This window comes from Triticum urartu, chromosome 5, assembly GCF_003073215.2.
Source record: "Triticum urartu cultivar G1812 chromosome 5, Tu2.1, whole genome shotgun sequence".
Lineage (NCBI taxonomy): Eukaryota > Viridiplantae > Streptophyta > Magnoliopsida > Poales > Poaceae > Triticum > Triticum urartu.
The window spans coordinates 314,249,251-314,274,797 of NC_053026.1; positions in this window are offsets into that span (position 1 = coordinate 314,249,251).

Consider the following 25,547-nt stretch of genomic DNA (forward strand, 5'->3'; position numbering starts at 1 on the left):
GATCCAGTCAACTTCAGTGCCATTAGTAACAGCCGAGTTATTACAGAGTAACAAACGAGCAGACTGCTTAACTCTGAAAAAACCTACACGTGCCACCAATTATAAGAAAATATTAGTTAGAAGTAGCATCTTCGTGAGAGATTCGTTGCTACTTCTAAAGTTAAATTGTGATTAGTTAGACAGAACAGGTGGATTAAGAAATAATCGAGGCAACAAGCAAGAACCAGATACAAAACTAACATGGATGAACAATTGGAATGACGTCGGGGTGGAAGATCGCAGTGAAGATGAGACCAGGTTCTGCTATTTCCATCAACATTCGTGTGCCAACTTTCAGTCCGTAACACTTGAGAAAGTTTATCCAAGTTCGGCCTAAAAAAAGCAGCGATCTTCTTGGTTCATGAACCCAACTCGGAACTTATATCCATGGCTTGTCTTCACTGTGACCATTAAACTAGTGTATTCAGTTATGGCAAGGCCGAGCATCTTGAGTACATGTGTTCTGGCAGAGCAAATAATACACTGCAGGAAAAATAATATGAGAACACAACATGTTCAAAGAAACCCACCCTCCTAGATAGAAAAGAGGATTCTAGGAACGTACTGTGCGCGTTTCAAAATGATGTGTTAGGATGAGAAGGAACAAGTGTGGCGTCTCGCTGAGGGCGCAGAAACCTGTAGGGTACTCGCACTTTGGGCACTGCAAATGAAACACACTAGATTCAGTAGGAAGAAAAATGCATCAACGGTGGCGGCTGCCATCCTAGGATTACCTGCGACCAAGGGACTTGGGTTTATCGGGGATGGATGAAGAATTCGTACCTGGTTCTCCATGAGAAAACCCTATGCAATCGCCGAGAGGGGGTTTTCTCTGAACAAGCAGACGAGGGAGAAGGGGGTTCAGGCCCAGTGAACTATTGCCGCTTCGTCCGTCCAGCTTACTGCTAAAGTTGGAAGGGGGGGTTGTGATTTGACAGCTCATTGGGCATTACTGCAGCGCTATGACCGGGGTGTGTCTACTGTGAAGTTGTGGACTCTAATTTGTGCATATGGCACGTGGACCCCTTGCCGGTTGCCCCACATATCAGCAAAAGGAAGTAGAAAGACAAGAGTAACTAGTTACGCATAAATATATTTTTTGACAGAGAGATACTCCCTCTGTAAAAAATATACAAATCTTTTATATCACAGGCTCACCTTGCCGAGAAATATACTCCCTCTGCAACGCACGGGCATTATGGGGGTTCAGCTTTTTTTATGGGGGTTCAGCTGAGAATATAATACTCAGATAGGCTCACAGTTCTGGACTTTGGTCCGCAGGCCGACCCTGCATGTTTGGGGGCCCATGTGTTCTACCTTAGCGCTTTTCATATTGCAAGCGATCAGTACGGCGCTGGTTTTAGATGTTGTCACAAGGCGAATACACAAAATTGAATAAAGCACGACAGCTATTGGAATGAAATCGAACGACAGTTCCTAACCAGCAATCAGAGTTGCAATTCTATCAACGATATACCATGTGATAAATAATATTGTCAAACTACTTATACACACAGGACACTTGTTTCACCATGCCAGATTATTACATGAAAATCTCTCGGAGGATAGATCAGTTCGGCAGTTGCGTGCTGCTACTGAAGAATTTCAAAGTTGATTTGGACCAGCTCTCCTTGCCGAGAAAGTTCGATCTTGACATCATCCCCTACCGCAAGATATGATTTAGATTTGAACCTTGACCATCCTTTAGCATCAATCATCATGCGACCATCCTTTGTACTTACGGTATATTAAGCAGGTTCATTCACACCAAGGCTGCGCATGGTAAGAGAAACTTGGCCGCGGTCGTCCGGATTGTTGAACGACTCCCTTTTGCTCTAGAAATTCTATGTTTGCAAACAAAAAGACATACCCAAACAGTTAGATCAACACAGTGAATCATGTGAAACAACATGGAAAGAAAAAAGAACGAAGCACTTGGGCGGCCAATGCTTACCAAGAAGGTGGACATGTCGGTTTTTGTAAGGACTTTGGTATATGAAGTGCGAACTGCAACCCATTCTGTTGCCGGTGCAACTGCACGGGCCGGAGCAGATGCAAGTGCAAGTGTTGGTGCAGGTGCCGAAGCCGCTGCTGCTGCCGGAGATGGTGCTCCTTGTAGAACTGGTGTTGGTGTCGGAGCAGGTGCCGGTGTCGATGCCCGATCCTCCGGTAGATCAGACTGATCCGCTGACGCGATCGGTGCCCAATCCTCAGCTGGATCAGACTGAGCTGCTGCCGCTGCCAGTGCTAGAGCAACTGCTGGTGCTCGATCTATGTGAGACAGCGGCGATCGTGTCTGGTCTACTATGATCAGCTATCTAACTTGACTAGGATCCGTGACCGTGATCCAGTCTTTTTCTTCATTTCTTTTAAACACAAGAAGGACTAATTGTGGCGTTTTTGTTAAACCAAACTGCAGTTCATCATAGGGATTCAGCTTGTACTTAGACAACAGACTGATCCAATTTTTTCCAGTAATATAAGTGATGGACGGTGCCTTCGTTACTGACACGACATAAGAAGTGAAACCTGCAAAAATAGCCATCGTAGAGCAAACCAAACGGTTTATTCTGTGATGAATGTCACATGGCAAAACCTGCATAGTAAAATTGCATGAAAAGAAAGAAAACATGACATTAAATCAATAAGATTGAGACAGTACATCAATAAGATTTACTTGATGTGACACGAGCGAATCCTTACCAGGAAATCACTATGTTGAAGTACTAAACAGAAGATTGATCATCCAACTACGCGTGGCATGTAGGGGCCCCGCCTACTCCCACAAGCAGGACAGTCCAAAGGTCGTGACAAATCGTATGGACCGAACATCCATGGGGCTAGAAATCCTGGTGGGTGCGATAAACCATGCAATGCATACAGATATTGGAGTGTAACCATAATTGATAGACCGTCCTCACAAAAATATGATATGGATACTTCAAAATATACAGACTGAATTGAGTGGACATACATTAACATAGACCATTCTCAGGACTGACCACACGCCAAAAGCGGCAGTACTAATAAACAATACAGGGTTCACAAATACAAATCAAGTACTGAACAATAGTACTTACTACAGACAAGCAAAGTTGCACTAACTAAACTCTGCAGACTATTTTTTGCCACCGACCTACGGGGTGAACCCCACATAACTGACTAGGCCATGGACTTCGTGTGAGATGTCTACATGCACCATCACCATCTTGTCAACCTTGGAGAACCTAACAGAGTGGTCTTTCCACTCATAAACATGATGATGAAGACAGGCCGCATCAGATTTGTTGGGAAGCTTTACAAGAACCACACCCTTCGTAATCGAAGGCACAACTAGGAAATTGTTGTGGTCAAGTACAGCCTCGAGAACACGCCTGACAACAATGCTACAGGAAAACACTAGTTCAGGACACGTGGCGACAAGGACACAATAGCTGGATAGTTCAGCAGTAGAACTCATCATCAGGTCTTCCAGTTCACACGGCATGACTTTGAGAACTTCATCTCCACCGCGGACCTGGTTCTAATTCAAATAGAAACCATATTTTATTACTGCCTCCGTTCAGAAATATAAGATGATTTTCGATATTATACTCCATATATGACTACATATACGCACAGAAATGAGTGAACAAATACACTAGAACATGTCTTCAAAGGCATGAGAGTAGAGGGATTACATGCAATATCCATAACACAAGTTACTGAGGCAAATATACCCTTTTAAAAGGTAGCATTGATGTTCATAAAGTACTCCCTCCGTCCCAAAATTCTTGTCTTAGATTTGTCTAGATACGGATGTATCAAGTCACATTTTAGTATTAGATACATCCGTATCTAGACAAATCTAAGACAAGAAATTTGGGACAGAGGGAGTAGTTGAAAGTAATCTATAAGAAATCAGTGTCAACCTCTCGCATGTTTTGGTCAAAAGAGGAATTTAGAACCGTCATTTGGCACACAAAAATCACATGCAAGATCACCCAGAAAGTTGTACTACTAGTACTAGTACTGCGTGTTAAATGAAAAAACATGATCAAGATCGAGAAAAAGATCGTCAAGAAGAGATATTACCTGGACTTGCTTAATGAGGGATCCTGGAGAGGGGGGCTTGGACAGGGCGATGGCTTTGAGCTTGTCTGCGGTAGTCTTGGCGGGGTGCTTGCGCTTCTTCATACCATGAGCCTCGACGGTTTTGGCCGGAGCCATAGACATCACTTCGGCCGATGCTCCAGCGTCCATCAAGAAACTGTCAAATAGAAATAAAAGAAAAGAAACCATAATCACAAACCCAAAAGAAGAAAAGAGAGGGAGTTATAGGATCAGTCTCGGGGTTGCAAGACCGGGCCTTGGCCAGAATCAACACCATTGATGCGCTCACCTTTCCTTCCTTGGGAGAGAAGAACAATGGCAGAAGCAGGTCGGGGTTTTCTTGAAGAAATGAGGAACAAGATGAGGTAGAAGCCAGGGTTGGGTAGAGAGGAAGCTGAGAGAGAAGAGTGAAATGATGGTTGCTTCGTCCGTCCAACTTACTGCTGGAAAGGAGGGGGTTTTGTGATTTGACGGCTCATTGGGCATTACTGCGGCGCTTCGATCGGGGTAGTCTACCGTCAATTTAGTGCATGGATGGTGGACCCCGATGCTGGCTGTCCCACACGTCGGTGAAAGTGAGTAATTTAGTGCATGGCTGGAGGAGGATCCGCACGGTAGAGCGTGTCCATTGTTTTTCAAAAGAAAAAAATGATTACAGCAAGCGTTTCCACTCCTACGACGGAGGAGTGCGAAACACGGCAGCCACTTGAACATACACAGTGCTCCTACTACTAGGCATGTGCAGTGGTTCATACGTCAGTACTACACAATCTTGTTGCTAGTGTAGTAAGATATGACGATAACAAATGATGTTGTGCACATGTCAACTACTCCTATATGTAACATAGTACCGCTTTTTTGACTGTCCGGTCGAGAATGAACGGTGAGATCAATGTTAACAGAACTAGGTCCACAGTGCACGGAGAGTACGGTGCTACAGTACTCCACGAAACATGAACCATATGAAGCATGAATAGTGTTAGGCAGGGTGTATGAAGGGTGCACGGGATGGGAGCAAAAGTTCCCTTCTCGACCCACTTTTGGGTGTTTGGCAGAGTGCATGAAGGGTGCATGAGCCCACACTAGTAGGTTGACAAAAATACACGAAGAGGAAACAACTATATTGAGATGAGAATGCAACCAAACACACCCACACGCTTTGTGCTAAAGTGACTGATCTGCACCGTCTGAGTTTGATCCAACGGTCATGTTGCGCCGAGACATGGACATGCCCATGCAGAGGGCGCCTAAACACCACCGAAGTCCCTCTACTTCTCGAGGCGCATGACGTTGGTGATGCAGGGTGCAACCGCCCGCAGAGCCCGCTCCCGGTCGACGGGAGCCAGCTCGTCAAAGACGGCGTCCAATGGCACGAATGGATTCCGGTGACAGAGCCCTGAAAGTATTCGCCCGGCAATGGCGACGGCAGCCCGCAACCCCTCCTTGTCCAGCTCAGCCCCCACCATCGCGCGGAGACGGCTTAGCTCCTCGGAGATATAGGTGAAGAAGGAGACTAGGTCAGGAAGCCGTAGCTCGTTGAAGTCGACCGGGTGGTCGAACGGGTTTAGCCCGACGGCCGACATCGTCGCACTGGCACGACGGTAGGCATCGCGCAGTCGCAACACGTGCGTGGCAACTTGGTTCACCAAGTGGCTGAGGCGATCCTGGACCTCGTCACGATCGGCCCGCTCGCGCTCCAGCCGGCTCCCGTGACGGCCTATCATATCTCCCGCTTCCTGCAGCAACGCCGCTGACGCCTCGAGCATCTTTGTGGTGGACGCATGCCGCTTTTGAATCTCCGTGAACTCCCGCACATAACGGAGGAGCATGGCACTCTCCTCCTTGAGCTCACGGAGCTCCACGTCCTTGGCCCTGAGCTCCGCATCCTTGGCATGGAGCTCCTGTGTCAGGAGCCTCACCTCAGACTCCGTGATCTGCTGTGCCGCCATGGCACCAGGTAGAAGCAATGGGGAGAGGAAGCAAAGGGGGCGAAACGGCTAAAAGGCAATGCAATCTATGGGAAGGCGGAGGGAGCGGGGAATCTTTTGGTTTTCACCACGGTAAAACACCAGTCGACGACTTCTCACATCAGGGAGCAGTGGGTACAGGCGGAGTCATCGTGACTAATTGCTGCCGCGCGTGCTCCCGGCAATCAAAAAATTAAAAATCCTGCCGCGCCTACTCCCATCAATCAAAAAATTAAAAATTCTGCCGCACCCAAACACCAGAGCAACGTCGCGGTGGATATTTAAATTTACCTGCTAGCAAGTAGATAAAAAAATGGGTGAAAAAACAAATGATGCGGCGGCCTAGCTAATCGGTCGAACTAGCCCAACTAGCTAGCCACCGTGCTTCACTGATGTACTCGGCGGGAAAGGTGGTCTTTCGTGATTTGACAACTCATTTACTTGCTTCGGCGCTACGACCGAGGAGGACCCAGAAAATGCGCGGTAGGGCGTCCCACGTCAGGAAGAATATATGCGTGCACCACCTGAGAGGACCCCGAAACTGCGCGGTAGGGTGTGCCATGTCTCGGCACGGAGGAAAAATATGCGTGTAAAAATATACTGTATCTCTATTCTTCTCTAGCACACCAATTTTCAAACTTTGGATAGCCACCCGCCGTGACGCAGAATCGTTTGCTACCCAATTATTTCCTCCGCGGGTTGAATCGCCACCGTTTATCAAAGTTGAACCCTACTGATCCAACGGTTATCGTTAGTGGGATTCGCTCCCATGGTTGGGCACCAAAACAAGGCTGGGAGGATCTTTCTAGTGCTTCAAGTGAGCACGTAGCTAGCCTCATATTGTGAAATGTTCCTGTTAATACTCCAGTAAACACCAGAAGCATCTAAAAAATGTGCATGTAGAGGCTAGCGGCCTATATTAGCAATTTGCTCCTCACATGAATACTGTTGAATGCATGTAGGGAAGTATTTTTTTCTCAAAAGAATTAGAACATGGTAGAAAAAAGTGTACGCATGGCAATATTTTTGTTCACTGAGTGAAATATTCAAAATATCATTATAAATTTTAGATTTAGACTTTACTTTATTTTTCTTAAGGGGACACTAAGTTACTTAAATTGTTGTGCGGTCGACAACACACAGATGAGATAGAGTTTATGAGAGGCCGAATGCTACGAAAATATAATCTAAACCGACCAGAATAAATGCCTACACAAATTAATCCAAGGTTGGAGTGCCCCTCGCAATGTAAATAGCTTCCGCTTTGCGAGGGATGGAGAGGTAGTAGCTTCAACGCATGGAAGATACGGTGTGAGAAAGCGAGGTCAATCGAGAGACATATAGATAGAGAGACAAAGTAAGTGTGGTCCGACATTCATTGAACAAATATATATGCTCTAGAGAGATATTTTCCGATTGAGCTTTTTGGCAAGGGTGAGGGCTGTAAGATAGAGCTTGAGAGATGATCCAGTCACAGACGTGTAGATATATTTTGTGCGTGGGAGGAAGCAAGGTCAACCGATCACATAGGGTCGCCGTGCGATCGAAAGAGTGAGACGAGTTGGAGAGAGTGACCTAGATAGACGATGTGCATGAGAGAGTATACAATGTGAATAGGTCGAATTGGGCTCAAACATGGTGATATATCGTTTTTGTCCGAGAAAGAGCAAGGTCAATCGAGACATACGGAGAGAGAGAGAGAGATTGAGTGAGCGTGGCCCACCATGAGGTCGAAAGAGTGTTGGCGGCTTGGATGGACTGACCTAGATAGACAATCTACGTGAGAGAGTATAGAGTGTGTCGATCAAGGCCCGAACAGGGAGATATATCATTTGTGTGTGAAAGAAAACGAGGTTAAACGAGACTCAGATAAAGAGAGCGAGATTGAGCGAGTGTGGCCCGCCGTGCGGAAGAAAGAGTGAGACAGTCTCGAGGGAGTGACCTAGATATACAACGTGCATGCGTGCGCATGCACGAGAGGTTGGGGGGCTAGATAGGCAATGCATGTATTTAGCGCGAGAGGGTGAGAGGGTGAGGGGGAGAGAGAGAGAGCTCGGCATGGGGTGCAATGGCGGGTGTGTGAGGTAAATACATTTGGTAACAGAGTGGAAAAAGGGGTTGTGTAGTTGAGAGACTTAGAGATCGAAACATGGAGAGAAATAATGAACGTGTGTTGGAAACCGATAGCTTCCTAAGGTGGTTAGGAGAGGAAGATTGACCGATACAGGAAGTATGTAGCGTTTGTGCGGGGGGGCGGGGGGCTAAAAACAACATTTGAATGTACATAGTACGAGACTTAATATCGATGTTTCAATTCGGTGTACATTGTAAGATTTGAACCGAGGACCAGGCATACGGGTAATTATTTCGAATTTGTGCCATACTAAGTTTCGAAAAGTTGACATTGACTCAGTTTTTTGTGCTATTTTTTAGGTCATATGTTTGAATCCATCCAAAAGTTTTCTCACTACCATGGTGTTCATCATATACATATGAATTTGTATTAAAAAGTAGCATGGATACAGTGAAATGCGAAATCCACATTAGAATTGGAGATCGCTACGTGACACACACTCTAATTCAAATAACTAACTACGTGACACACACTCTAATTCAAATAACTAATTATGTGACACACACTCTAATCCACGTTAGCGTGGGTACCATTTCGATTTTTTTTCAAATAACTCCTCATTAATTAATTTATAGTACTCCCTCTGTTCACTTTTATAAGACCTTGAAGACATTTCAGACAATGTGCAAAACAGTTCATTTTAAGTTGTCTGAAACGACTTACAAAAGTGAACGGATGGAGTATCTCGTTTCGAATGACTAATTATTGCAAGGAAAACACGGGCATGGTAATACATATAGATTCGTTTGCAAATGAAAGAAGATTCGTTTGCATTCTCAAATGTAGGCGCACCAGGCAACCCAGGGTCGTGTCGGGGTGGATGCTGCTTCGGTGCCTTAAAGGCAACTGCCTTTGGGTCACTGACATGTGGGCCAGCCACCTGTTGGGCCCATATGTCATGGGTACAAAGGCAGGTGCCTTAAGGCACCGAAGCATAGTCCTATCGGGGTGGTCGCGTGTGTCGGACGGACGCGTAGCACCCAGCCACCCACCCCCTCCCCACCCCAAAAAGGACGACGACAATATAAGTTCACGCTTCCATGTTTCGGATTGAAATATCTGGCGGCCCCAATTCCAGCCCTGCAAAATCTCTCTTCTCCACCGTCCCCTTCCACGCCCAGATTGCTCAAATCCCTAATTCGCCGCCAACCCTCGAATCGCCCCTCGTCTCGTCTCTTTCCCCACCATTCCCCACCTCTGTGCCGGACGACGACAACGAAGACGACGGTCGCGCTTCACCACCGCACCGGAGCTACCTCATCTACGCCCTCGTCCACCGCACCGGGTGGTCCACCGACAACGTCGGCCACCGCAACCGACGTGCCTCATAGACACCTAGTTCCACCGCATCAGGTGCACTTCACCGACGTCGTCTCCCAGCTCACCGAGGCTACTTCCCCGAGCACATCGTCGCACCTCCGCCCCCCCGAGGCCGTTGGGGCTTCACCAACGGTCTCTTCCACCAAATCGTAGCGCTCCGCTGCCACTCAAGATCTGCATCCGTGCGCAGCCAGCCAACGCCAGCGCATCACCCTCAACGGCTCTGAAGTGACCCGCACTCTAGCTAGGCGAGCATGCCCAAACGCCGGCCCGAACTAGGTATCCACACATCACTCCCTTGTGCACTGTTCCAACGATGTTTGGATATCCTTTCACTGCTCTCTTAGCTTACACGCCTATGCAAATCTGACCTTAACTCTTATTTCTTCTGGAGATATCATCTGAAACAAGAAATCCATATTTTAGCGAAGCATGACGGCGCTATGGGATCTGGTACACATCCTGCACACCCGTATAACCTTGTGAGTATCTGTCCTCCGGTACAACATCAAGGTCGATTCCTCTTATTTGATCAACCATTCGCCGTGTCAAAAAATGCAGAGGGGGGTGCAAGGATCACAAGGCCTGCACATCCAAGCAAGTGGTAACATGGACTTGTACATGGAACATCCCAAGCACAAGCAGAGCTGCAGTGAGCCTGTACAACGAGCTAGCGTAAGTCCCTGCATTTCATTTAATTTGTACTGGCATTCGTGTATGATTTGTGTGCAGTGGCTGATCCATGAATTCAAGTTACCAGGGGCGAACATTTAACTTAAAAAATACGAAGGCACTTGCACCCCGGAAATCAACATAACTTGAGAAATGTGAAGCTACATGCACTTTGAAAACCAGCTAATAATCCAAAGTAGTTCAGATTATAAACACTAAATGATGCAAGCACCAAAAAACACAAAATGCAACATGGTGTACAAGGACTACAAACATGGTCTGTAACTGCTTGAATTATTCGTTCTCTGGCTGAAAATATCGAAGTGTAATTGCACATATAACCAGTGCACAAACTGCATATCAATATATCTATCCTGCACAAGTATGCCAATAGTTTCAAACAACAGATTAGAAAAGTATTTATGCTATGTTGTCATGATACGGGGACTTTCTGGTAGATGGCCTCGACGTTTCCTCAAGATATGAAAATGCACTATAATTTGCTTCTCATCAATGCCTGCAAATCTCTGTCTCTCTCAACATAGTAGATCATCATTAGACACTAAATCCTTCAATGAGCTTGCAAAATGCTTGCATTAGATCCCTCATTAGACACTATATGTTCATCACTAGGAGCATGTAAAATGTGTGCATCAAATCCTTCATTAGCAGTCTGTTCATTAGACACTTTAGGCTCAAGAACAACATGAGCTTGTATGTTTGCATCGGAAACTTGATTAGATACATCAGATTCAGTCAGTTCAATATTGATTGGGGGAGTTATAAAATAAGTAGAAATTGGTTTCATTTTCTCATAGATTCCCTACATACAAGCAGTTTTACAACACCGTCAAGTTTAACTATTGGCCAGAAATTGAAGAGTTGAATTAGATATAATCAGGGATGTGATGTACCAGCTCGTTGCACATGCTACTCTTGCAAGCTACGACTGTCCGTTTGCGCAAGCTCGATGCCATGCCCGTGCTGCCGCCGCTTCCTCCATGCAGGCTACACCCAGGGTTGGATCTTCATCTTCTTGTCCTTCCGTTCGCTTGAAGCCCGGCGACCGCCCTCCACGAGGGCGCGAGGAAGTGCTGTGTCGGTCTGTCCAGCAGCGGCTAGGTTAGGAGTGAACCAGACTGGAGGCTGGAGCGAATGAATTGGGATTTTTCCTGCTGTCGATCAATATGGGAGGCGCTCGTTTGGGCCGCGAGCCTGCTATAGGGCCTGCCTTGCACTTCGGTTATTGGCCCATCCAAATTGAAACATTTTTCTTCATTTTTTTACATTGCCTGCTCGTGCGTTGGGACGAACAAAACTAGCGTGGGCCAACCTGGACGACTCAAACTAGGTGCACACTTTCCAGCCACCTGAGGCGGCCGCCCATACCAGCCCCTATGGTGACGTCGCCCTTTTTTGCATGTATGATTGGATAGTGAAAAATATTCCAGTGGCACTGAGGGAGTCCTGGATTAGGGGGTGTCCGGACAGCCGGACTATAACCTTTGGCCGGAGTGTTGGACTATGAAGATACAAGATTGAAGACTCCGTCCTGTGTCCGGAAGGGACTTTCCTTGGCGTGGAAGGCAAGCTTGGCGATACGGATATGTAGATCTCCTACCATTGTAACTGACTCTATGTAACCCTAACCCCATCCGGTGTCTATATAAATCGGAGGGTTTTAGTCCGTAGGACAACATAGATAGCAATAATCATACCATAGGCTAGCTTCTAGGGTTTAGCCTCTTCGATCTCGTGGTAGATCTACTCTTGTACTACCCATATCATCAATATTAATCAAGCAGGACGTAGGGTTTTACCTCCATCGAGAGGGCCCGAACCTGGGTAAAACTTCGTGTCCCCCGCCTCCTGTTACCATCCGGCCTAGATGCATAGTTCGGGACCCCCTACACGAGATCCGCCGGTTTTGACACCGACATTGGTGCTTTCATTGAGAGTTCCTCTGTGTCGTCGCCATCAGGAAGGATGCCTCGCCCCGTCTTTAAAGATGGCACCATTGCTAAGGGAGCTTTGGTTGTCGGCCAAACCCTCCGGCTAGGTGGTTTTCTTATGACCGCCTGTTCGGCTTCTGCGCCGATGATGACCTCTCGAGCCATCGAAAACAATCTTCATGTTAGCTTGGAACTCGCCGAGCAGTTAGATCCAATGGAGCTCTCCTCCATAAACGAGCTCTTGGATCGCTTCGCCGCCCTGGGAGTCGCCACGGATTACGACCAGATTGGGTCTAAACCCGATCTGAGAGAGATTAACTCTCCCCAAGTCACCCATCACGTTGCCATGGTAGAGGGACAGTGCGGCGACCTTTCATCTATCTTAAAGACTCGCTATGTCCGGATTCCCGATCCCTCCAAGCCGGATACCCGCGGAGGGGAGGATATCACTCAAGACTTGAATCTAGAGTTAGGCGACGGGCTGGATTCATTGGACAACATCCAGGAATCCAAATTTTCGAGTTTGGAAATTCCTCGGCCTCTGAGCCTTAGATGGGGTGAGGCTTCGGATTTAATTCCACCCGCCCACCCCAACATAAGCGATCTATCCAAAATCAGGCAAGAACCCGATGAAACAGTACATCATTACAGGGCCAGATTCCTCCTGGTTAAGAACAGGCTAAGGGACTGCCGCGAGGAAGACGCAATCTCAACCTTCTGCAATAATTGCACGGACAAGGGAATACTCAACGCCATAAGTCGCCGTGATATTACACGCTTCACTGACTTGGCGTCCATTGTACGAAAATACTGTCCGATGGAAAGTTCCTGGAAAACCGAAATAAAATTTTGGGACAATCCGGCCCTGAATACAAACCGAGTCCAAAATAAAAGGGTGCATCATCACCAGTCACCCGGGTCAAGCACTAAAAAGCAAAAACCCTCTACAGGGCATGGAACCGTACTGGAAGGATGGCTTAATGGACCCTGTAAAATTCATAGTACAGAGGACGCCACACTAACTCACAGCCTTAGAGCATGTTGGATAATCCGGCAAGTGTCCAAAATTGGCAAAAATCTCCTAATTCCGGAGGCCACAGAAAGCCACCCCAGAGACACCAATACGGTATTAACAGTCTTCGAGACTTTCGCATCAAATAATATGCGAAAAAGGACACTCCGCAGCCTTGCCGAAGTCTACCAAGTAGCAACAATAAACCCATGGAGTGACACGGCTATTACCTTTAACGCCAGTGATGAACCTAAATCCCGAACAGCCCGAGCACCAGCCGCATTGGTCCTCAGTCCAATAGTGGATGGCTTTCGTCTTACCAAGGTACTCATGGACGGCGGCAGCGGATTGAACCTCATTTATGAGGAGACCCTTCAAAAAATGGAAATAGACTGGAACCACATTGAGCGAAGCAGCACAACCTTTAGAGGAATAATCCCCAGTCGGGAAGCGCGCTGTACAGGAAAAATCACACTAGATGTGGTGTTCGGCATGCCGGATAATTACAGGTCCGAAGAGGTCACGATCCAGGTGGCTCCGTTCAGCAGCAGTTATCACGCTCTTCTAGGGAGGGAAGCATTTATAGTCTTCCAAGCAATACCCCATTACGGATACATGAAGCTCAAGATGCCCGGGCCTAACGGGATCATCATTCTCGCTAGTGATCCGGACATAGCACTCCGCACCGAAAACAAGACAGCCACACTGGCCCTCGAGGCACTATCCGAAGCCCTAGCGGCTGAGGAGCTAACTGTGCTGCGCTCTATGGTGAATAGGGACGATGTGGTACTCGACAAAAGATCCAAGTCCACCTCCTTTAAACCGGCGGACGAAATAGTCAAATTCCAAGTCCATCCAACGGACCCCAATAAAATAGCTTCCATCGGGGTATAGTTAAACCCTGATGTCGACGCCGCATTGCAAGAGTTCCTACGAGAGAACTGGGACATTTTCGCCTGGCACCCTTCAGACATGCCAGGAATCCCATGCAGGCTAGCCGAGCACAGCTTAAATATCCAAACAGGATTCAAACCTGTCAAACAGGCTCTTCGGCGTTTTTCCGAACCTAAGAGACAGGCCATGGGAGAAGAGCTAGCAAAGCTATTGGAGGCCGGATTCATCAGAGATATAAAACATCCAGACTGGCTAGCAAACCTGGTGATGGTACCAAAGAAGGACAAATCCTGGCGCCTGTGTGTTGATTTTAAAGACCTTAACAAGGCTTGCCCAAAATATCCCTTCCCCTCCCCCGCATCAATCAAATCATCAATGCTACCGGAGGACACGATTCGTTGTGTTTCCTCGACGCATATTCTGCTACCATCAAATCAAGATGGCAGAATCAGACCAAGCCGCAACGGCATTTATCACACCATACGGGCCATTCTGCTTCAACACGATGCCCTTTGGGCTCAAAAACGCCGGCGCAACATATCAGCGCATGATTCAGACGTGTCTGGCAAGCCAGATCGGCAAAACAGTGGAGGCATATGTAGATGATGTGGTCCTCAAAACAAGACATGTTGAATCTCTAGTAGACGACTTCAGGCTCACATTTGATAACCTCCGAACATACGATATCAAGATCAACTCGGAAAAATGCGTTTTCGGCGTTCCAGCCGGAAAGCTCTTGGGCTTCATTGTATCCGGTAGAGGAATTGAAGCAAATCCAGCAAAGATCCGAGCTTTGTCACAACTGGATATCCCAAAGGACCTCAAACAAATACAAAAGTTAACCGGATGCGTGGCGGCTCTAAGCCGCTTTATCTCCAGCTTGGGAGAAAAGGCCCTACCCCTTTACCACCTCCTTCGGCGCATCGAACACTTCAAATGGACGGATGCAGCCATGGCCGGACTCGACGAAATAAAAGCCATACTGGCAACAAACCTAGTCCTGGCCGCGCCAAACATTGGCGAACCAATGCTGTTATACATTGCAGCAACACATCAGTTGTAAGCGCAGTGCTCATCGTCGAACGAGAAGCGGACGGACACAAATTCCTCCTTCAAAAGCCGGTATATTATGTGTCCACTGTCCTCACTCCCTACAAATCACGGTACCCGCATTATCAAAAGATTGCGTACGCGGTATTTATGGCATCCCGGAAGCTACGACACTACTTTCAAGAGTGTTCAATAACAGTAGCCTCAGAAGTACCACTTAACGATATTATAAACAACCGTGACGCAATGGGCCAGATTGAAAAATGGGCCATTGAGCTCCTCCCGTTCGACATAACTTATAAGCCACGACGAGCCATCAAGTCGCAAGTCTTGGCCGACTTCGTCGCAGAGTGGACGGAGGACGAACTCCCTAAAGAGTACGACACATATTCAAATTGGATCATGCATTTCTACGGCTCCAAGATATTGGCCGGACTGGGGGTTGGCGTCGTTTTGACGTCCCCCACAGGAGACACAGTTCAATACGTACTACAGATTATGTACACGGACTCCAACAATGCAGCCGAATATGAGGCCCTTTTACATGGTCTCCGGATGGTAGTATCCATGGGCATCCAACACCTAGAGGTGCGCGGGGACTCGAACCTCGCAATATCCCAAATAAATGGAGACTTCGATGCCAAGGATCCAAAAATGGTAGCTTACCGCAACACCATCCTAAAAATGTCAGCTCGGTTCGAGGGGCTTGAATTTCACCATATAGCCCGGAAAAATAATCAGGCAGCAGATGTCCTGGCAAAGCGCGATGTAGTCCCCCCCAACATCTTCTCGGAAAGGCTGTTCAAGCCATCCGTAGTATGGGAAGGGGAGCCGAACAATAACAGCTCGGACCCAACCGCACTGCCCGACACCGAACATTCTGACACAATCGGAGGCTCTACCAATGAAATAACACCTTCAGCCCACGTAATAATGGCCTTCATCGCCCCATGGACAGAACCATTCCTCGCCTACCTTACTAGGCAGGAACTCCCCGAGGACCAAACTGAGGCACGCTGCATAGTGCGGCGATCTAAAGCCTACAGAGTCCACGAGGGAGAGCTTTATAAGAAAAGCACTACCGGAGTCCTTCAATGGTGCATCTCCGAAGAGGAGGGGCGGAACCTACTGGCTGAAATTCATGCCGGACTCGGCGGTCATCACGCTGCAGCCCGGTCCCTTGTAAGCAAGGCCTTCCGTACAGGCTTTTATTGGCCAACGGCCCGGGCAGACGCTCAGGACTTAGTCCAACGATGCACCGGTTGCCAGCTCTTTGCAAACCAAAGCCATATGCCACCCACCGCCCTCCAAACTATCCCCATTACTTGGCCCTTCACGGTCTGGGGGCTTGACATGGTTGGACCCCTTAAAAGCAGAACCCACAAGAAAAAATGCTTACTAGTCATGGTGGATAAGTTCACCAAATGGATAGAAGCCAAGCCTGTTAAGACAGCCGAATCCGGACCGGTGATAGACTTTATATCCAGGGTTGTACACCATTACGGCGTCCCCCACAGCATCATCACTGATAATGGCACGAACTTCACGGCCGACGAGGTAAAACTCTGGTGTAAAAACATGGGCATCAAGCTTGATTATGCTTCCGTCTATCACCCACAAACTAACGGCCAGGTCGAATGTGCAAATGGTCTTATCTTGAGCGGCATCAAACCCAGATTAGTGCGGTCCCTCAAGGAATCTAACACGCAGTGGGTAGAGGAGCTCGACTCCGTACTCTGGGGGCTGCGGACCACGCCGAATCGCACCACCGGATACACACCATTCTTTATGGTGTACGGCGCAGAGGCAGTTTTGCCTTGCGACATAATTCATGACTCACCTCGAGTGCGCATGTACGAAGAAAGAGAAGTCGAACTCGATCGGCAGGACAGCTTGGACGCATTGGAGGAGGAGCGTGACGTGGCAAAAGCCCGTTCCGCATTCTATCAACAGCAGGCTCGAAGATACCAAAGCAGAGAAGTACGGGCCAAAAATTACAACGTTGGCGAATTAGTTCTATGACTACCGGACAAGAAAAAGGACAAACTCAAGCCCAAGTGGGAGGGTCCCTTCATAATTGACCAAGTCCTGACTGGTGGAGGGTACCGCCTGCGGGATGCATCGGATAACCGACTCTAGCCAAACCCATGGAAAGCAGCACGTCTCTGAAGATTCTATGCCTAGCACCGGACTCTGTGTTCGTCTCCTTCCTATTTCCATTTTTTAATATATTTTCTGTCTTACATTTCTCTTCCTCTCTCTCTCTCTCTCTCTTTTATAGCCTGTAAAGGCTCATAAAGTGATGCGCTATCCGCGCTCATTAAACCTGGGGGCTTCTTTAAACAGAAGCTTATTCATGCGGGCTTCATGCCCAACACATGTGTCACACTTCCGCATGTACCTTTTATTCACCATTATATGCATCGATATGACTTAAGTTTTGGCCAAGCTGGGTTGCCTGGCTCCTGTGCTTACCCCTACGTTCCCGATTGTTCGGCTAGGTGGTAAAGGGAGCACCTCTATGATTGTTACTGCCGGGTCAGCCGGATGTGTACCTCAGACTGGGTGAAGCCAAAAGCTAGCGTTCTTAAGGGAATATTCGGTCGGTGAACTAAAGATGATCTTTTTTATTTTTATCTATACGCCCCCAGATGTTTTTCCTGCATTTCTTTTCACAGCATGGACATGCACCTTAGGGCATGCCTCCCAGGGAAAGGAACCCCTAACGGAACTATTCTCCCTGGAAGATGTTTCTTACTAACCATGTAATATAACATACCTAGTCGGGCACTTGTCTGTTCACGCCCTAATGACCCCTCCGCCTGGTCTCCATGCATTCCCCGGTTCCTATATAACCGCATGGGAATTCGGACACACTCCGGACCGTCAGGTCCCGAGGCTGAAGCGAAAAGGTCGGCCATGACAAATGATCTACAATCCGGCTAGAAGGCATTATAAATGTCAATTAAATTACATAGTCATTTTGACTGGTTGTATTCTTCTTCAATACCATCTAACAGGCTGTCTAATTTACAATCCTGCTGGGAATACTTTGCGGCCAACTCTACTTGGCCGTATACTAAGCTTACAGGGATCTCCTTCCCATCAGGCCCTACAGGACCGACCTCGGCCAGGTGGTTGGGGTCAGCCTTTGCGTACCGCGTCTTCACCATGGCCCAGGCCTCCCTAGCACCTTGACGGCAGGCTGATATATTCCACAATCGGAAGCGCCGTCGTGCTCCCTTTAGCTTCTCCGCAAGCTCTCCAAGACCTTCGGGCATGGAGACAGATGGCCACAGGGCCTGGGCGACACCTTGCATCGCCTGCCGAACTCGATCGAGCAGTTGCGACCTGTAGAACCGGGCATCTCCTCTACAGGGCGACCTGTTAGCACACCTACAGACATTGCTCTGTTAGTCGACTTCCCCACCAAACTTTCTTTCAAAAGGTTCGTTCAAGCACTTACTAAATATGCAGCGCCGAAGCCGCTGATTCTCCTTCACGGAGTCTGACAGCTGGGCACGAACATCTTTCAGCTCGACGCCCAGCTTGGTGTTGGCATCTTGGAGATCGTTCTTCTCCCGCCTCACCTTTGTCAGCACCTTCTCACCAGCCTTTAGTTGGCGTAGGAGGTGTTGCCTTTCCGGATTCAATCTGGCGCCATCTGCAATTTCATTTGTCAGATTCGCACCAAAGCCGTGCTTCGCAAAATACTTATCTTTCGAAGTGTATATTACCAGAGGGGGTCTCCTTGGGCTCCCCTGCCGCGGCCAGTGCGGACTCAAGTTGGGCTTTGCACTCTTCCAGCTCCTTGGACAGTAGGGAATTCTTATCCGTAAGAACCTGCCTCACAAATGATCCTTAAATCAGTTATTCTAACTGTTTCAAGTCTTGGGGGCTACTGGTATATACATATAATTACCAGAATTTTTCTTACCCGTATGTCTTTTACATACTGCTCCGTGGCTCTGGCTAGACCATTTTGAGCGGCACGGAGATACGCATCTCCCGAGTTGAAGGCATCTAACGCCCCTTGGGAGAAACAAGTGTCACGAAGAACTGTCCGGCGACGCCTGTGGTTCATGGCACTCTCCACCTCAGAGTTGGTGGCAGACAACCCGTCCACATCCTCCATCGGAGGAGCGTCTGGCGCGCGCCTTGCGTTCGCCTCCGCCTCCTGACCAGGATTTGGAGCCTGGCTGGTGGAGGCGCGATTGTCAGCCTCCCCGGATGTAGTCCGGCGAGGTCTCTTTGTCCTAAAAAGAGCACGAGTGTCAATATGCCTCTAAGGTATAACACCTGGGATAAGGGGGCGCGCCATACCTTTGCGCTGACGCCTCGGTCCGGACTGCACTTCTTTTCTACCCGCGGGGCCCTACGACCCCTCATTGGCTTGTCGTCGCAGGTTCGGCCTTCCGCCTTAAATACCTCCCCTGCAAAGTTCGGTTGCAATCAGGAAACTGAACACGAGTGGGCGGACACCTATTCGGGGTATTGGGACTTTGATCTCAGGTACCTGTGGGGTCAGGATTAGCCCTGGGCAATCGGCCGTAATGGCCACCAAGGCGTTGTCCTTGCTCAATTGATGGAACACTCCATCAATCAGCTCCACAGATATGTCCGGATCCTCTTGGGAGGCCGGGTCAAGGGACCGTCCTGGGTCCTCGGGTTGTGGAGGAGGGCTGCTTATTTCCTTAATAGCCCAGCACAGTTCCTGCCTTGAAGTCGTCAGACTAAATATTTAACAATGGGAATACAAAATGGATGGACAAGTAAATACGGCCGCTTACCCAGCTTGGGGGATTGTGCATGGAGAATCCACCCTGAGGGTTGACGCGGAGAAATTCCTCCTCTTCTCCCTTATACAAAGTGGACAAGATCTTTAGTAGAGGGGCAGCTGAATCTGGCCCCTTACGGCCGTAGCGGGTGGCGTCGTCCTCCCCGTTGAAGTCCCACATGGGGTGGCTTCTATACTGAAGCGGCTGCACCCCCCGCATAATGCATTCGGCCATAACCCCGATCATGGTTAGTTCGGAATGGGCTAACAATCTTATTCGGCCCATCAGGTAAATGATGTCCCTGTCACCTCCCCTTTGAGAGCTCCGTGGGCGCCAGCTTAGGCACTTCTTTAAGGGAGCACTGTTGAATTCAGGGAGGCCGATCTGGACAGGATCCGGCAGCGGGACGTCTTCTATATAAAACCACTCCGAGGGCCAGTCTTCGGACGCCTTCTTTGGGGTTTCGGACAGATATCCGGTCCCGGCGATGCGCCACACTTCGGCTCCGCGCACTTGATACATTGACCCCTTCTTGGAACGGGGCACGAGGCAAAATAGCTCCTTCCAAAGTCTGAAATGAGCTTCGACACCCAAGAACAACTCGCAGAGGGCTACAAAGCCCACGATATGCAGTACTGAGGCTGGCGTGAGATTATGTAGCTGGAGGCCGTAGAACTCCAGCAACCCCTGGAGAAATGGATGGATTGGAAATCCGAGCCCCCTTATTAAGTAAGGGACGAGGCACACCCGCTCTCCTTTCGAGGGATTAGGGGCATGCTCTGCTTGCTCCCCGCCATTGTAGACGGCAAGACCGGCTCGAACCGGGACCATATAGGCCGGGGGAGAAATCCCTTGGTCTGGAGTGTCACTAGCTCGCTATGCGGGATGGAACATCTCTCCCAATATCCAGGCTTAGGGCTGGAAGGGCGAGGGGAGGAGTTGCGACGGCTGGCCATGGTGGAATGGACCTTTGTCGGATGCGCTCTGATGAACACTCCCGGAGGGGAGAGGGTGTGGATTGGATCTAAATCCTCGTCCCCTTAAATAGGGCAGCTCATTTATGCGGCTAGGGGTGTGAATGTAAAAACACTCAGACTTTTCATATTCGTTTGACACGTGGGGAGCAACCATTATTGGGCGTAGAAGCCAAGGAGCGCATCATCTACAAGAAAACGGACTTTATTCAAACAGGTACACCGAATTTGGAGGAGAACCCGCCTTGCAATGCCGAAGACAATCTGCGCGCCGGACTCATCGTCATTGAAGCCTGGTTCGAGGGCTACTGAGGGAGTCCTGGATTAGGGGGTGTCCGGACAGCCGGACTATAACCTTTGCCAGAGTGTTGGACTGTGAAGATACAAGATTGAAGACTCCGTCCCGTGTCTGAAGGGACTTTCCTTGGCGTGGAAGGCAAGCTTGGCGATACGGATATGTAGATCTCCTACCATTGTAACCGACTCTATGTAACCCTAACCCCATCCGATGTCTATATAAACCGGAGGGTTTTAGTCCATAGGATAACATAGACAACAATAATCATACCATAGGCTAGCTTCTAGGGTTTAGCCTCTTCGATCTCGTGGTAGATCTACTCTTGTACTACCCATATCATCAATATTAATCAAGCAGGACGTAGGGTTTTACCTCCATCGAGAGGGCCCAAACCTGGGTAAAACTTCGTGTCCCTCGCCTCCTGTTACCATCCGGCCTAGACGCACAGTTCGGGACCCCCTACCCGAGATCCGCCGGTTTTGACGCCGACAAGCGCTTTTGATTTACCCACAAGATGGTTGAATTGCTTGTTTCTATGAATTGAGTTCGCCAATAATGTGAAGGATGCCAGTCTTTTCATCCTATTTGTAGATTGCTTATATCTCGATATGCCAAAAGTAATCGCATGAAATATACAGTAAAAGCTAGTGTGATGTGTTTGGCTACAACTAGTCTGACTACACGTCCTCATATAACATATCAAGGATGCACCATCTTACCAGATTAACCATTCGACTTACCCATGCAGTGTGGGAAGAAAGAAGTATTGGGACTGCGTATCCAAGCAATTGATGCCATGGACTCCTTCATACAACCTTGTAAGCAAAAAAGAAGTTGCAGTGTGCCTGTACAAAGAACTAGCGTAAGTTCAGTTACCTGCTTCTCGGAATTTTAGTTAGCCACTTTTTGCAAAATTGTTCAATTACCTTGCTTGGCTTAATTTAGTTTGCTACTGATTACATAATGGCACAGCCTATTAATCATATTGTAGACTGCGCCTATCTATGTGTTTGATACTTACTGTTAAGAATTATCTGTTTGCCTTAACTTAAATATCTACTTGTTTGTTTAACTGCTTTGCTGCTGCAACAGCGGGTTACAATGATGTTAATAACTAATTTTCAGCATCCAAATGAAACTCTTTAATTCCTTGTTTGTTTAACTGGTTTGCTGTTATAAATCCCAGTTGAGATGTTTTGCTAACTTCAACTTTTCTGAATCCAATCTGAACTTTAATGGCAAAACAGGTTAGCCCAAGATCAAAGAGCGAGGTCCCCATGGACGTTGCATCATCCCACAGCAGTGGAACCGGCCCAATCGTGCATTATGAATTGCCAACTGCTGATGCTCTAGAGGCTAAACTAGTGGTAGAAAGAGATTCTGCTTCTGCACTTAGAGATGAAGTTGACATGTTGAGGAAGCAAACAGCACAATCACAAGCAGTAGTCAAGACAACCATTAAACATTTGGTGGATTTCAAAATGAAGCAAGCTGAGACTGACCAGATTGTTAAGGTCCTAAAGGAAAAAAGGAAATTAAATTCCTACTTGGTATATCATAGGTGAAATGTTCTTTCCATAGTTGAATAACCTTTGTGTTTTCTGTTCATGTAATCAATCAAACCATTTGTTTGAGGGATCATGTAATAATTGTTTTTTTGTTTGTAATTTTATTTGAGCACAAGTCTGTATTAATTGATAAGACTCGGAGACATTTCATTTGGATTGTTGTGCCAGACCTACAAATATGCCAATCAGGCTGAATGTGCATTCAGCAATAGTAGTATAGATGGACCATAAGTGGCACGCATCGGAAAGGGCCAAGATGCTGGCTAAAAAAAGGATGTTGTTGTAGCCAAAAAAAAGTACAACAGCCTAGCTTATGTATGTTAGTTGATATTATTGATCCATATACTCTATAAGTGTTTATATGTCTGTTAGTTCCATACATTCTTGATTGATTGACTCGGTATTTGAATCTTGATACATCGCTCGTGTACATATCTAAATGGGAGTACACATTATGCTGCGTGTGACATTTGAGTTGGACATGAAGTGTTCCAAATATTCGAATTCACCTTAAACTGGATTCTAGTTTCTGAATTTGAGTATCGGCATTTGTAAACCATATTCATATATGACAGTGGAATACATCTTTGTCGTCTTTTTGAAGATATATATAAAACACATAGAATGATTTATAAAGATTCATATAGGAATACAAAATGGATTCAAATTTAGTTGCCAGGGTAAACGTGGATGCTTATTGTCCCAAAATTCGAAAGAAACAGCAAATGTCCACTCCCACATCGGCTGCCCGAAGCCAAGTGTTTGGGAGATGGAAATTACTGTCTACCCATTACACGGACAATCCATCAGCCCGATTTCCACTGCTCTAAGTAGGGGTAGGTTAGTAACTTCAATTAGACGTGACACGACCGCCTCTAAGCCCATTCCGACACGGTGGGCGTCAAACATGGGCGGCAAAACTCATTTGATTCAAGCTCGTCCGAAAGACCTCTGTTTCTCCCTCCATTCCCCATTCATACACGGTGGGCGGCAAAACACCCTCTCCTCGTCCGAAATAGATGTAGGCTAATATTTTAAATAGGGGCAGATGTGTAACTTCCATCAGACGTGACACAACCGCCCTACCTGTCAGCCCCGTTCATACACCGTGGGCGCCAACCGTGGGCGGCAAAACACCCTCTCCTCGCCCGAAATCGATGTAGGCTAATATTTTAAATAGGGGCAGATGTGTAACTTCCATCAGACGTGACACAACCGCCCTACCTGTCAGCCTTGTTCATACACCGTGGGCGCCAACCATGAGCGGCAAAACACCCTCTCCTCGCCCAAAATAGTTACCGGCAAATATTTGGGTGATGCGAGATTACCGTCCTATCCCCAACCGACGAGACGTCCAAATTTGAAACGCGGGATAAGTTTGTAACTTTCCCATATTTCAGATAGGCGCGTCCCAAAAACATGGTTCCTCGTACCTCTCCCTACATTTTCCCATTCATACACCGTCCGCGCTAGAACACCCCATTCCCACACCAGCCTCCGTCCGCCACCCCATCCATCGCCGTCGTCCTCCACCATGCCGGAGTGCCTACCAAGACCGCATCGTCCACTGCTAGAGATGGACGTTTCTCATCCACGACGACGGACCAATAGCCTTGCATCGCGTCCTCTCGCTTGCCCTCTTTGCCGGGGCCGCTCACACGACCTTCTCTTCCACCGCAACGGGACTTATCCCCCGATGCACCCGTCTACCGTCGCAGATCTGCTTCAACGCCACCGATAGCCATAGCACCCCCGATGCCTACACGGCGCCGCAAGAGAGGTGGTACTTCATATCTCCTCAACTTTTTGATCTCAACTAGAAAATAGATCTTAACTTGGTTACTCTACTTTCTTTTCAGCTCTTAGAATTTAGTTCTTAGTTCTAAGCAAACAATGGATGCTAAATATCATTTCTCCAGTTTGCAGCTTCAAATCTGCCATGGCACAGCCATAATACGGTTTAATTGGTCATGCTTAGGGTTTAATTGATCATGTTGGTTCTATGGTGGTTTCTTTAATAGAAATCAGAGGGGAAACACTCTTTTGCTAAAAATATATATGCTTAGAGTTTCCCCCTTTTATGATCACTATACGATCAGAATACATGCTTCGTGTCATAATAACACTGCTCCACCCATCAAGCTAAACAAGCTTAGTTGTTCAAATAAGAACCTGATATTATTAAAACAGAGTTGTTTAATTGGTCAGCTAAATGTTCCTAAATTAGTTTCGAAAATGCATGTTTGCCGCTCGGGTGTGTATCTCTGTGTGTGGTTTGGTCAGCACGGTTGGGGAGGTGAACTTTGCATATGCAGGGGTTTATAGGGAGACACTCTCCGAGTTGAAACCACAATGCATTCCATAGATAATCTGACTACTTTTTATGTTTTCATGAATCTCAGATTCTGAACAGCGTCATAATGATTATGAGCTTGCGCGCATGAAAAGAATAAAGCAGAGCAATGCCATGGCTGTCAAACTTGGCATTATGGGACTAAAATCAAGTCTGGATGCAATGGAATGCAAACACTCTCCACCTATATATTCATGCTCAGAATATGATCCTAACAGTGTTTCTGAGCTAGAGGGAGACCTAAGTCAATGTAGCTCCCTAGTGGAGGAGTCAAAGGAAGATGCCTATCTTATTCACCCATCAAGGTACTTGCTCTAACTTTCCAAGGTTACATTGCTCGCACATATCTTGCAACTGATGCTTTGCACTGCTTCTACTTTGTTGAACTTCCATGAGCTTAGTTTACACATCGTGTATGTGAATACGCCCTGCCTATCCATTTTC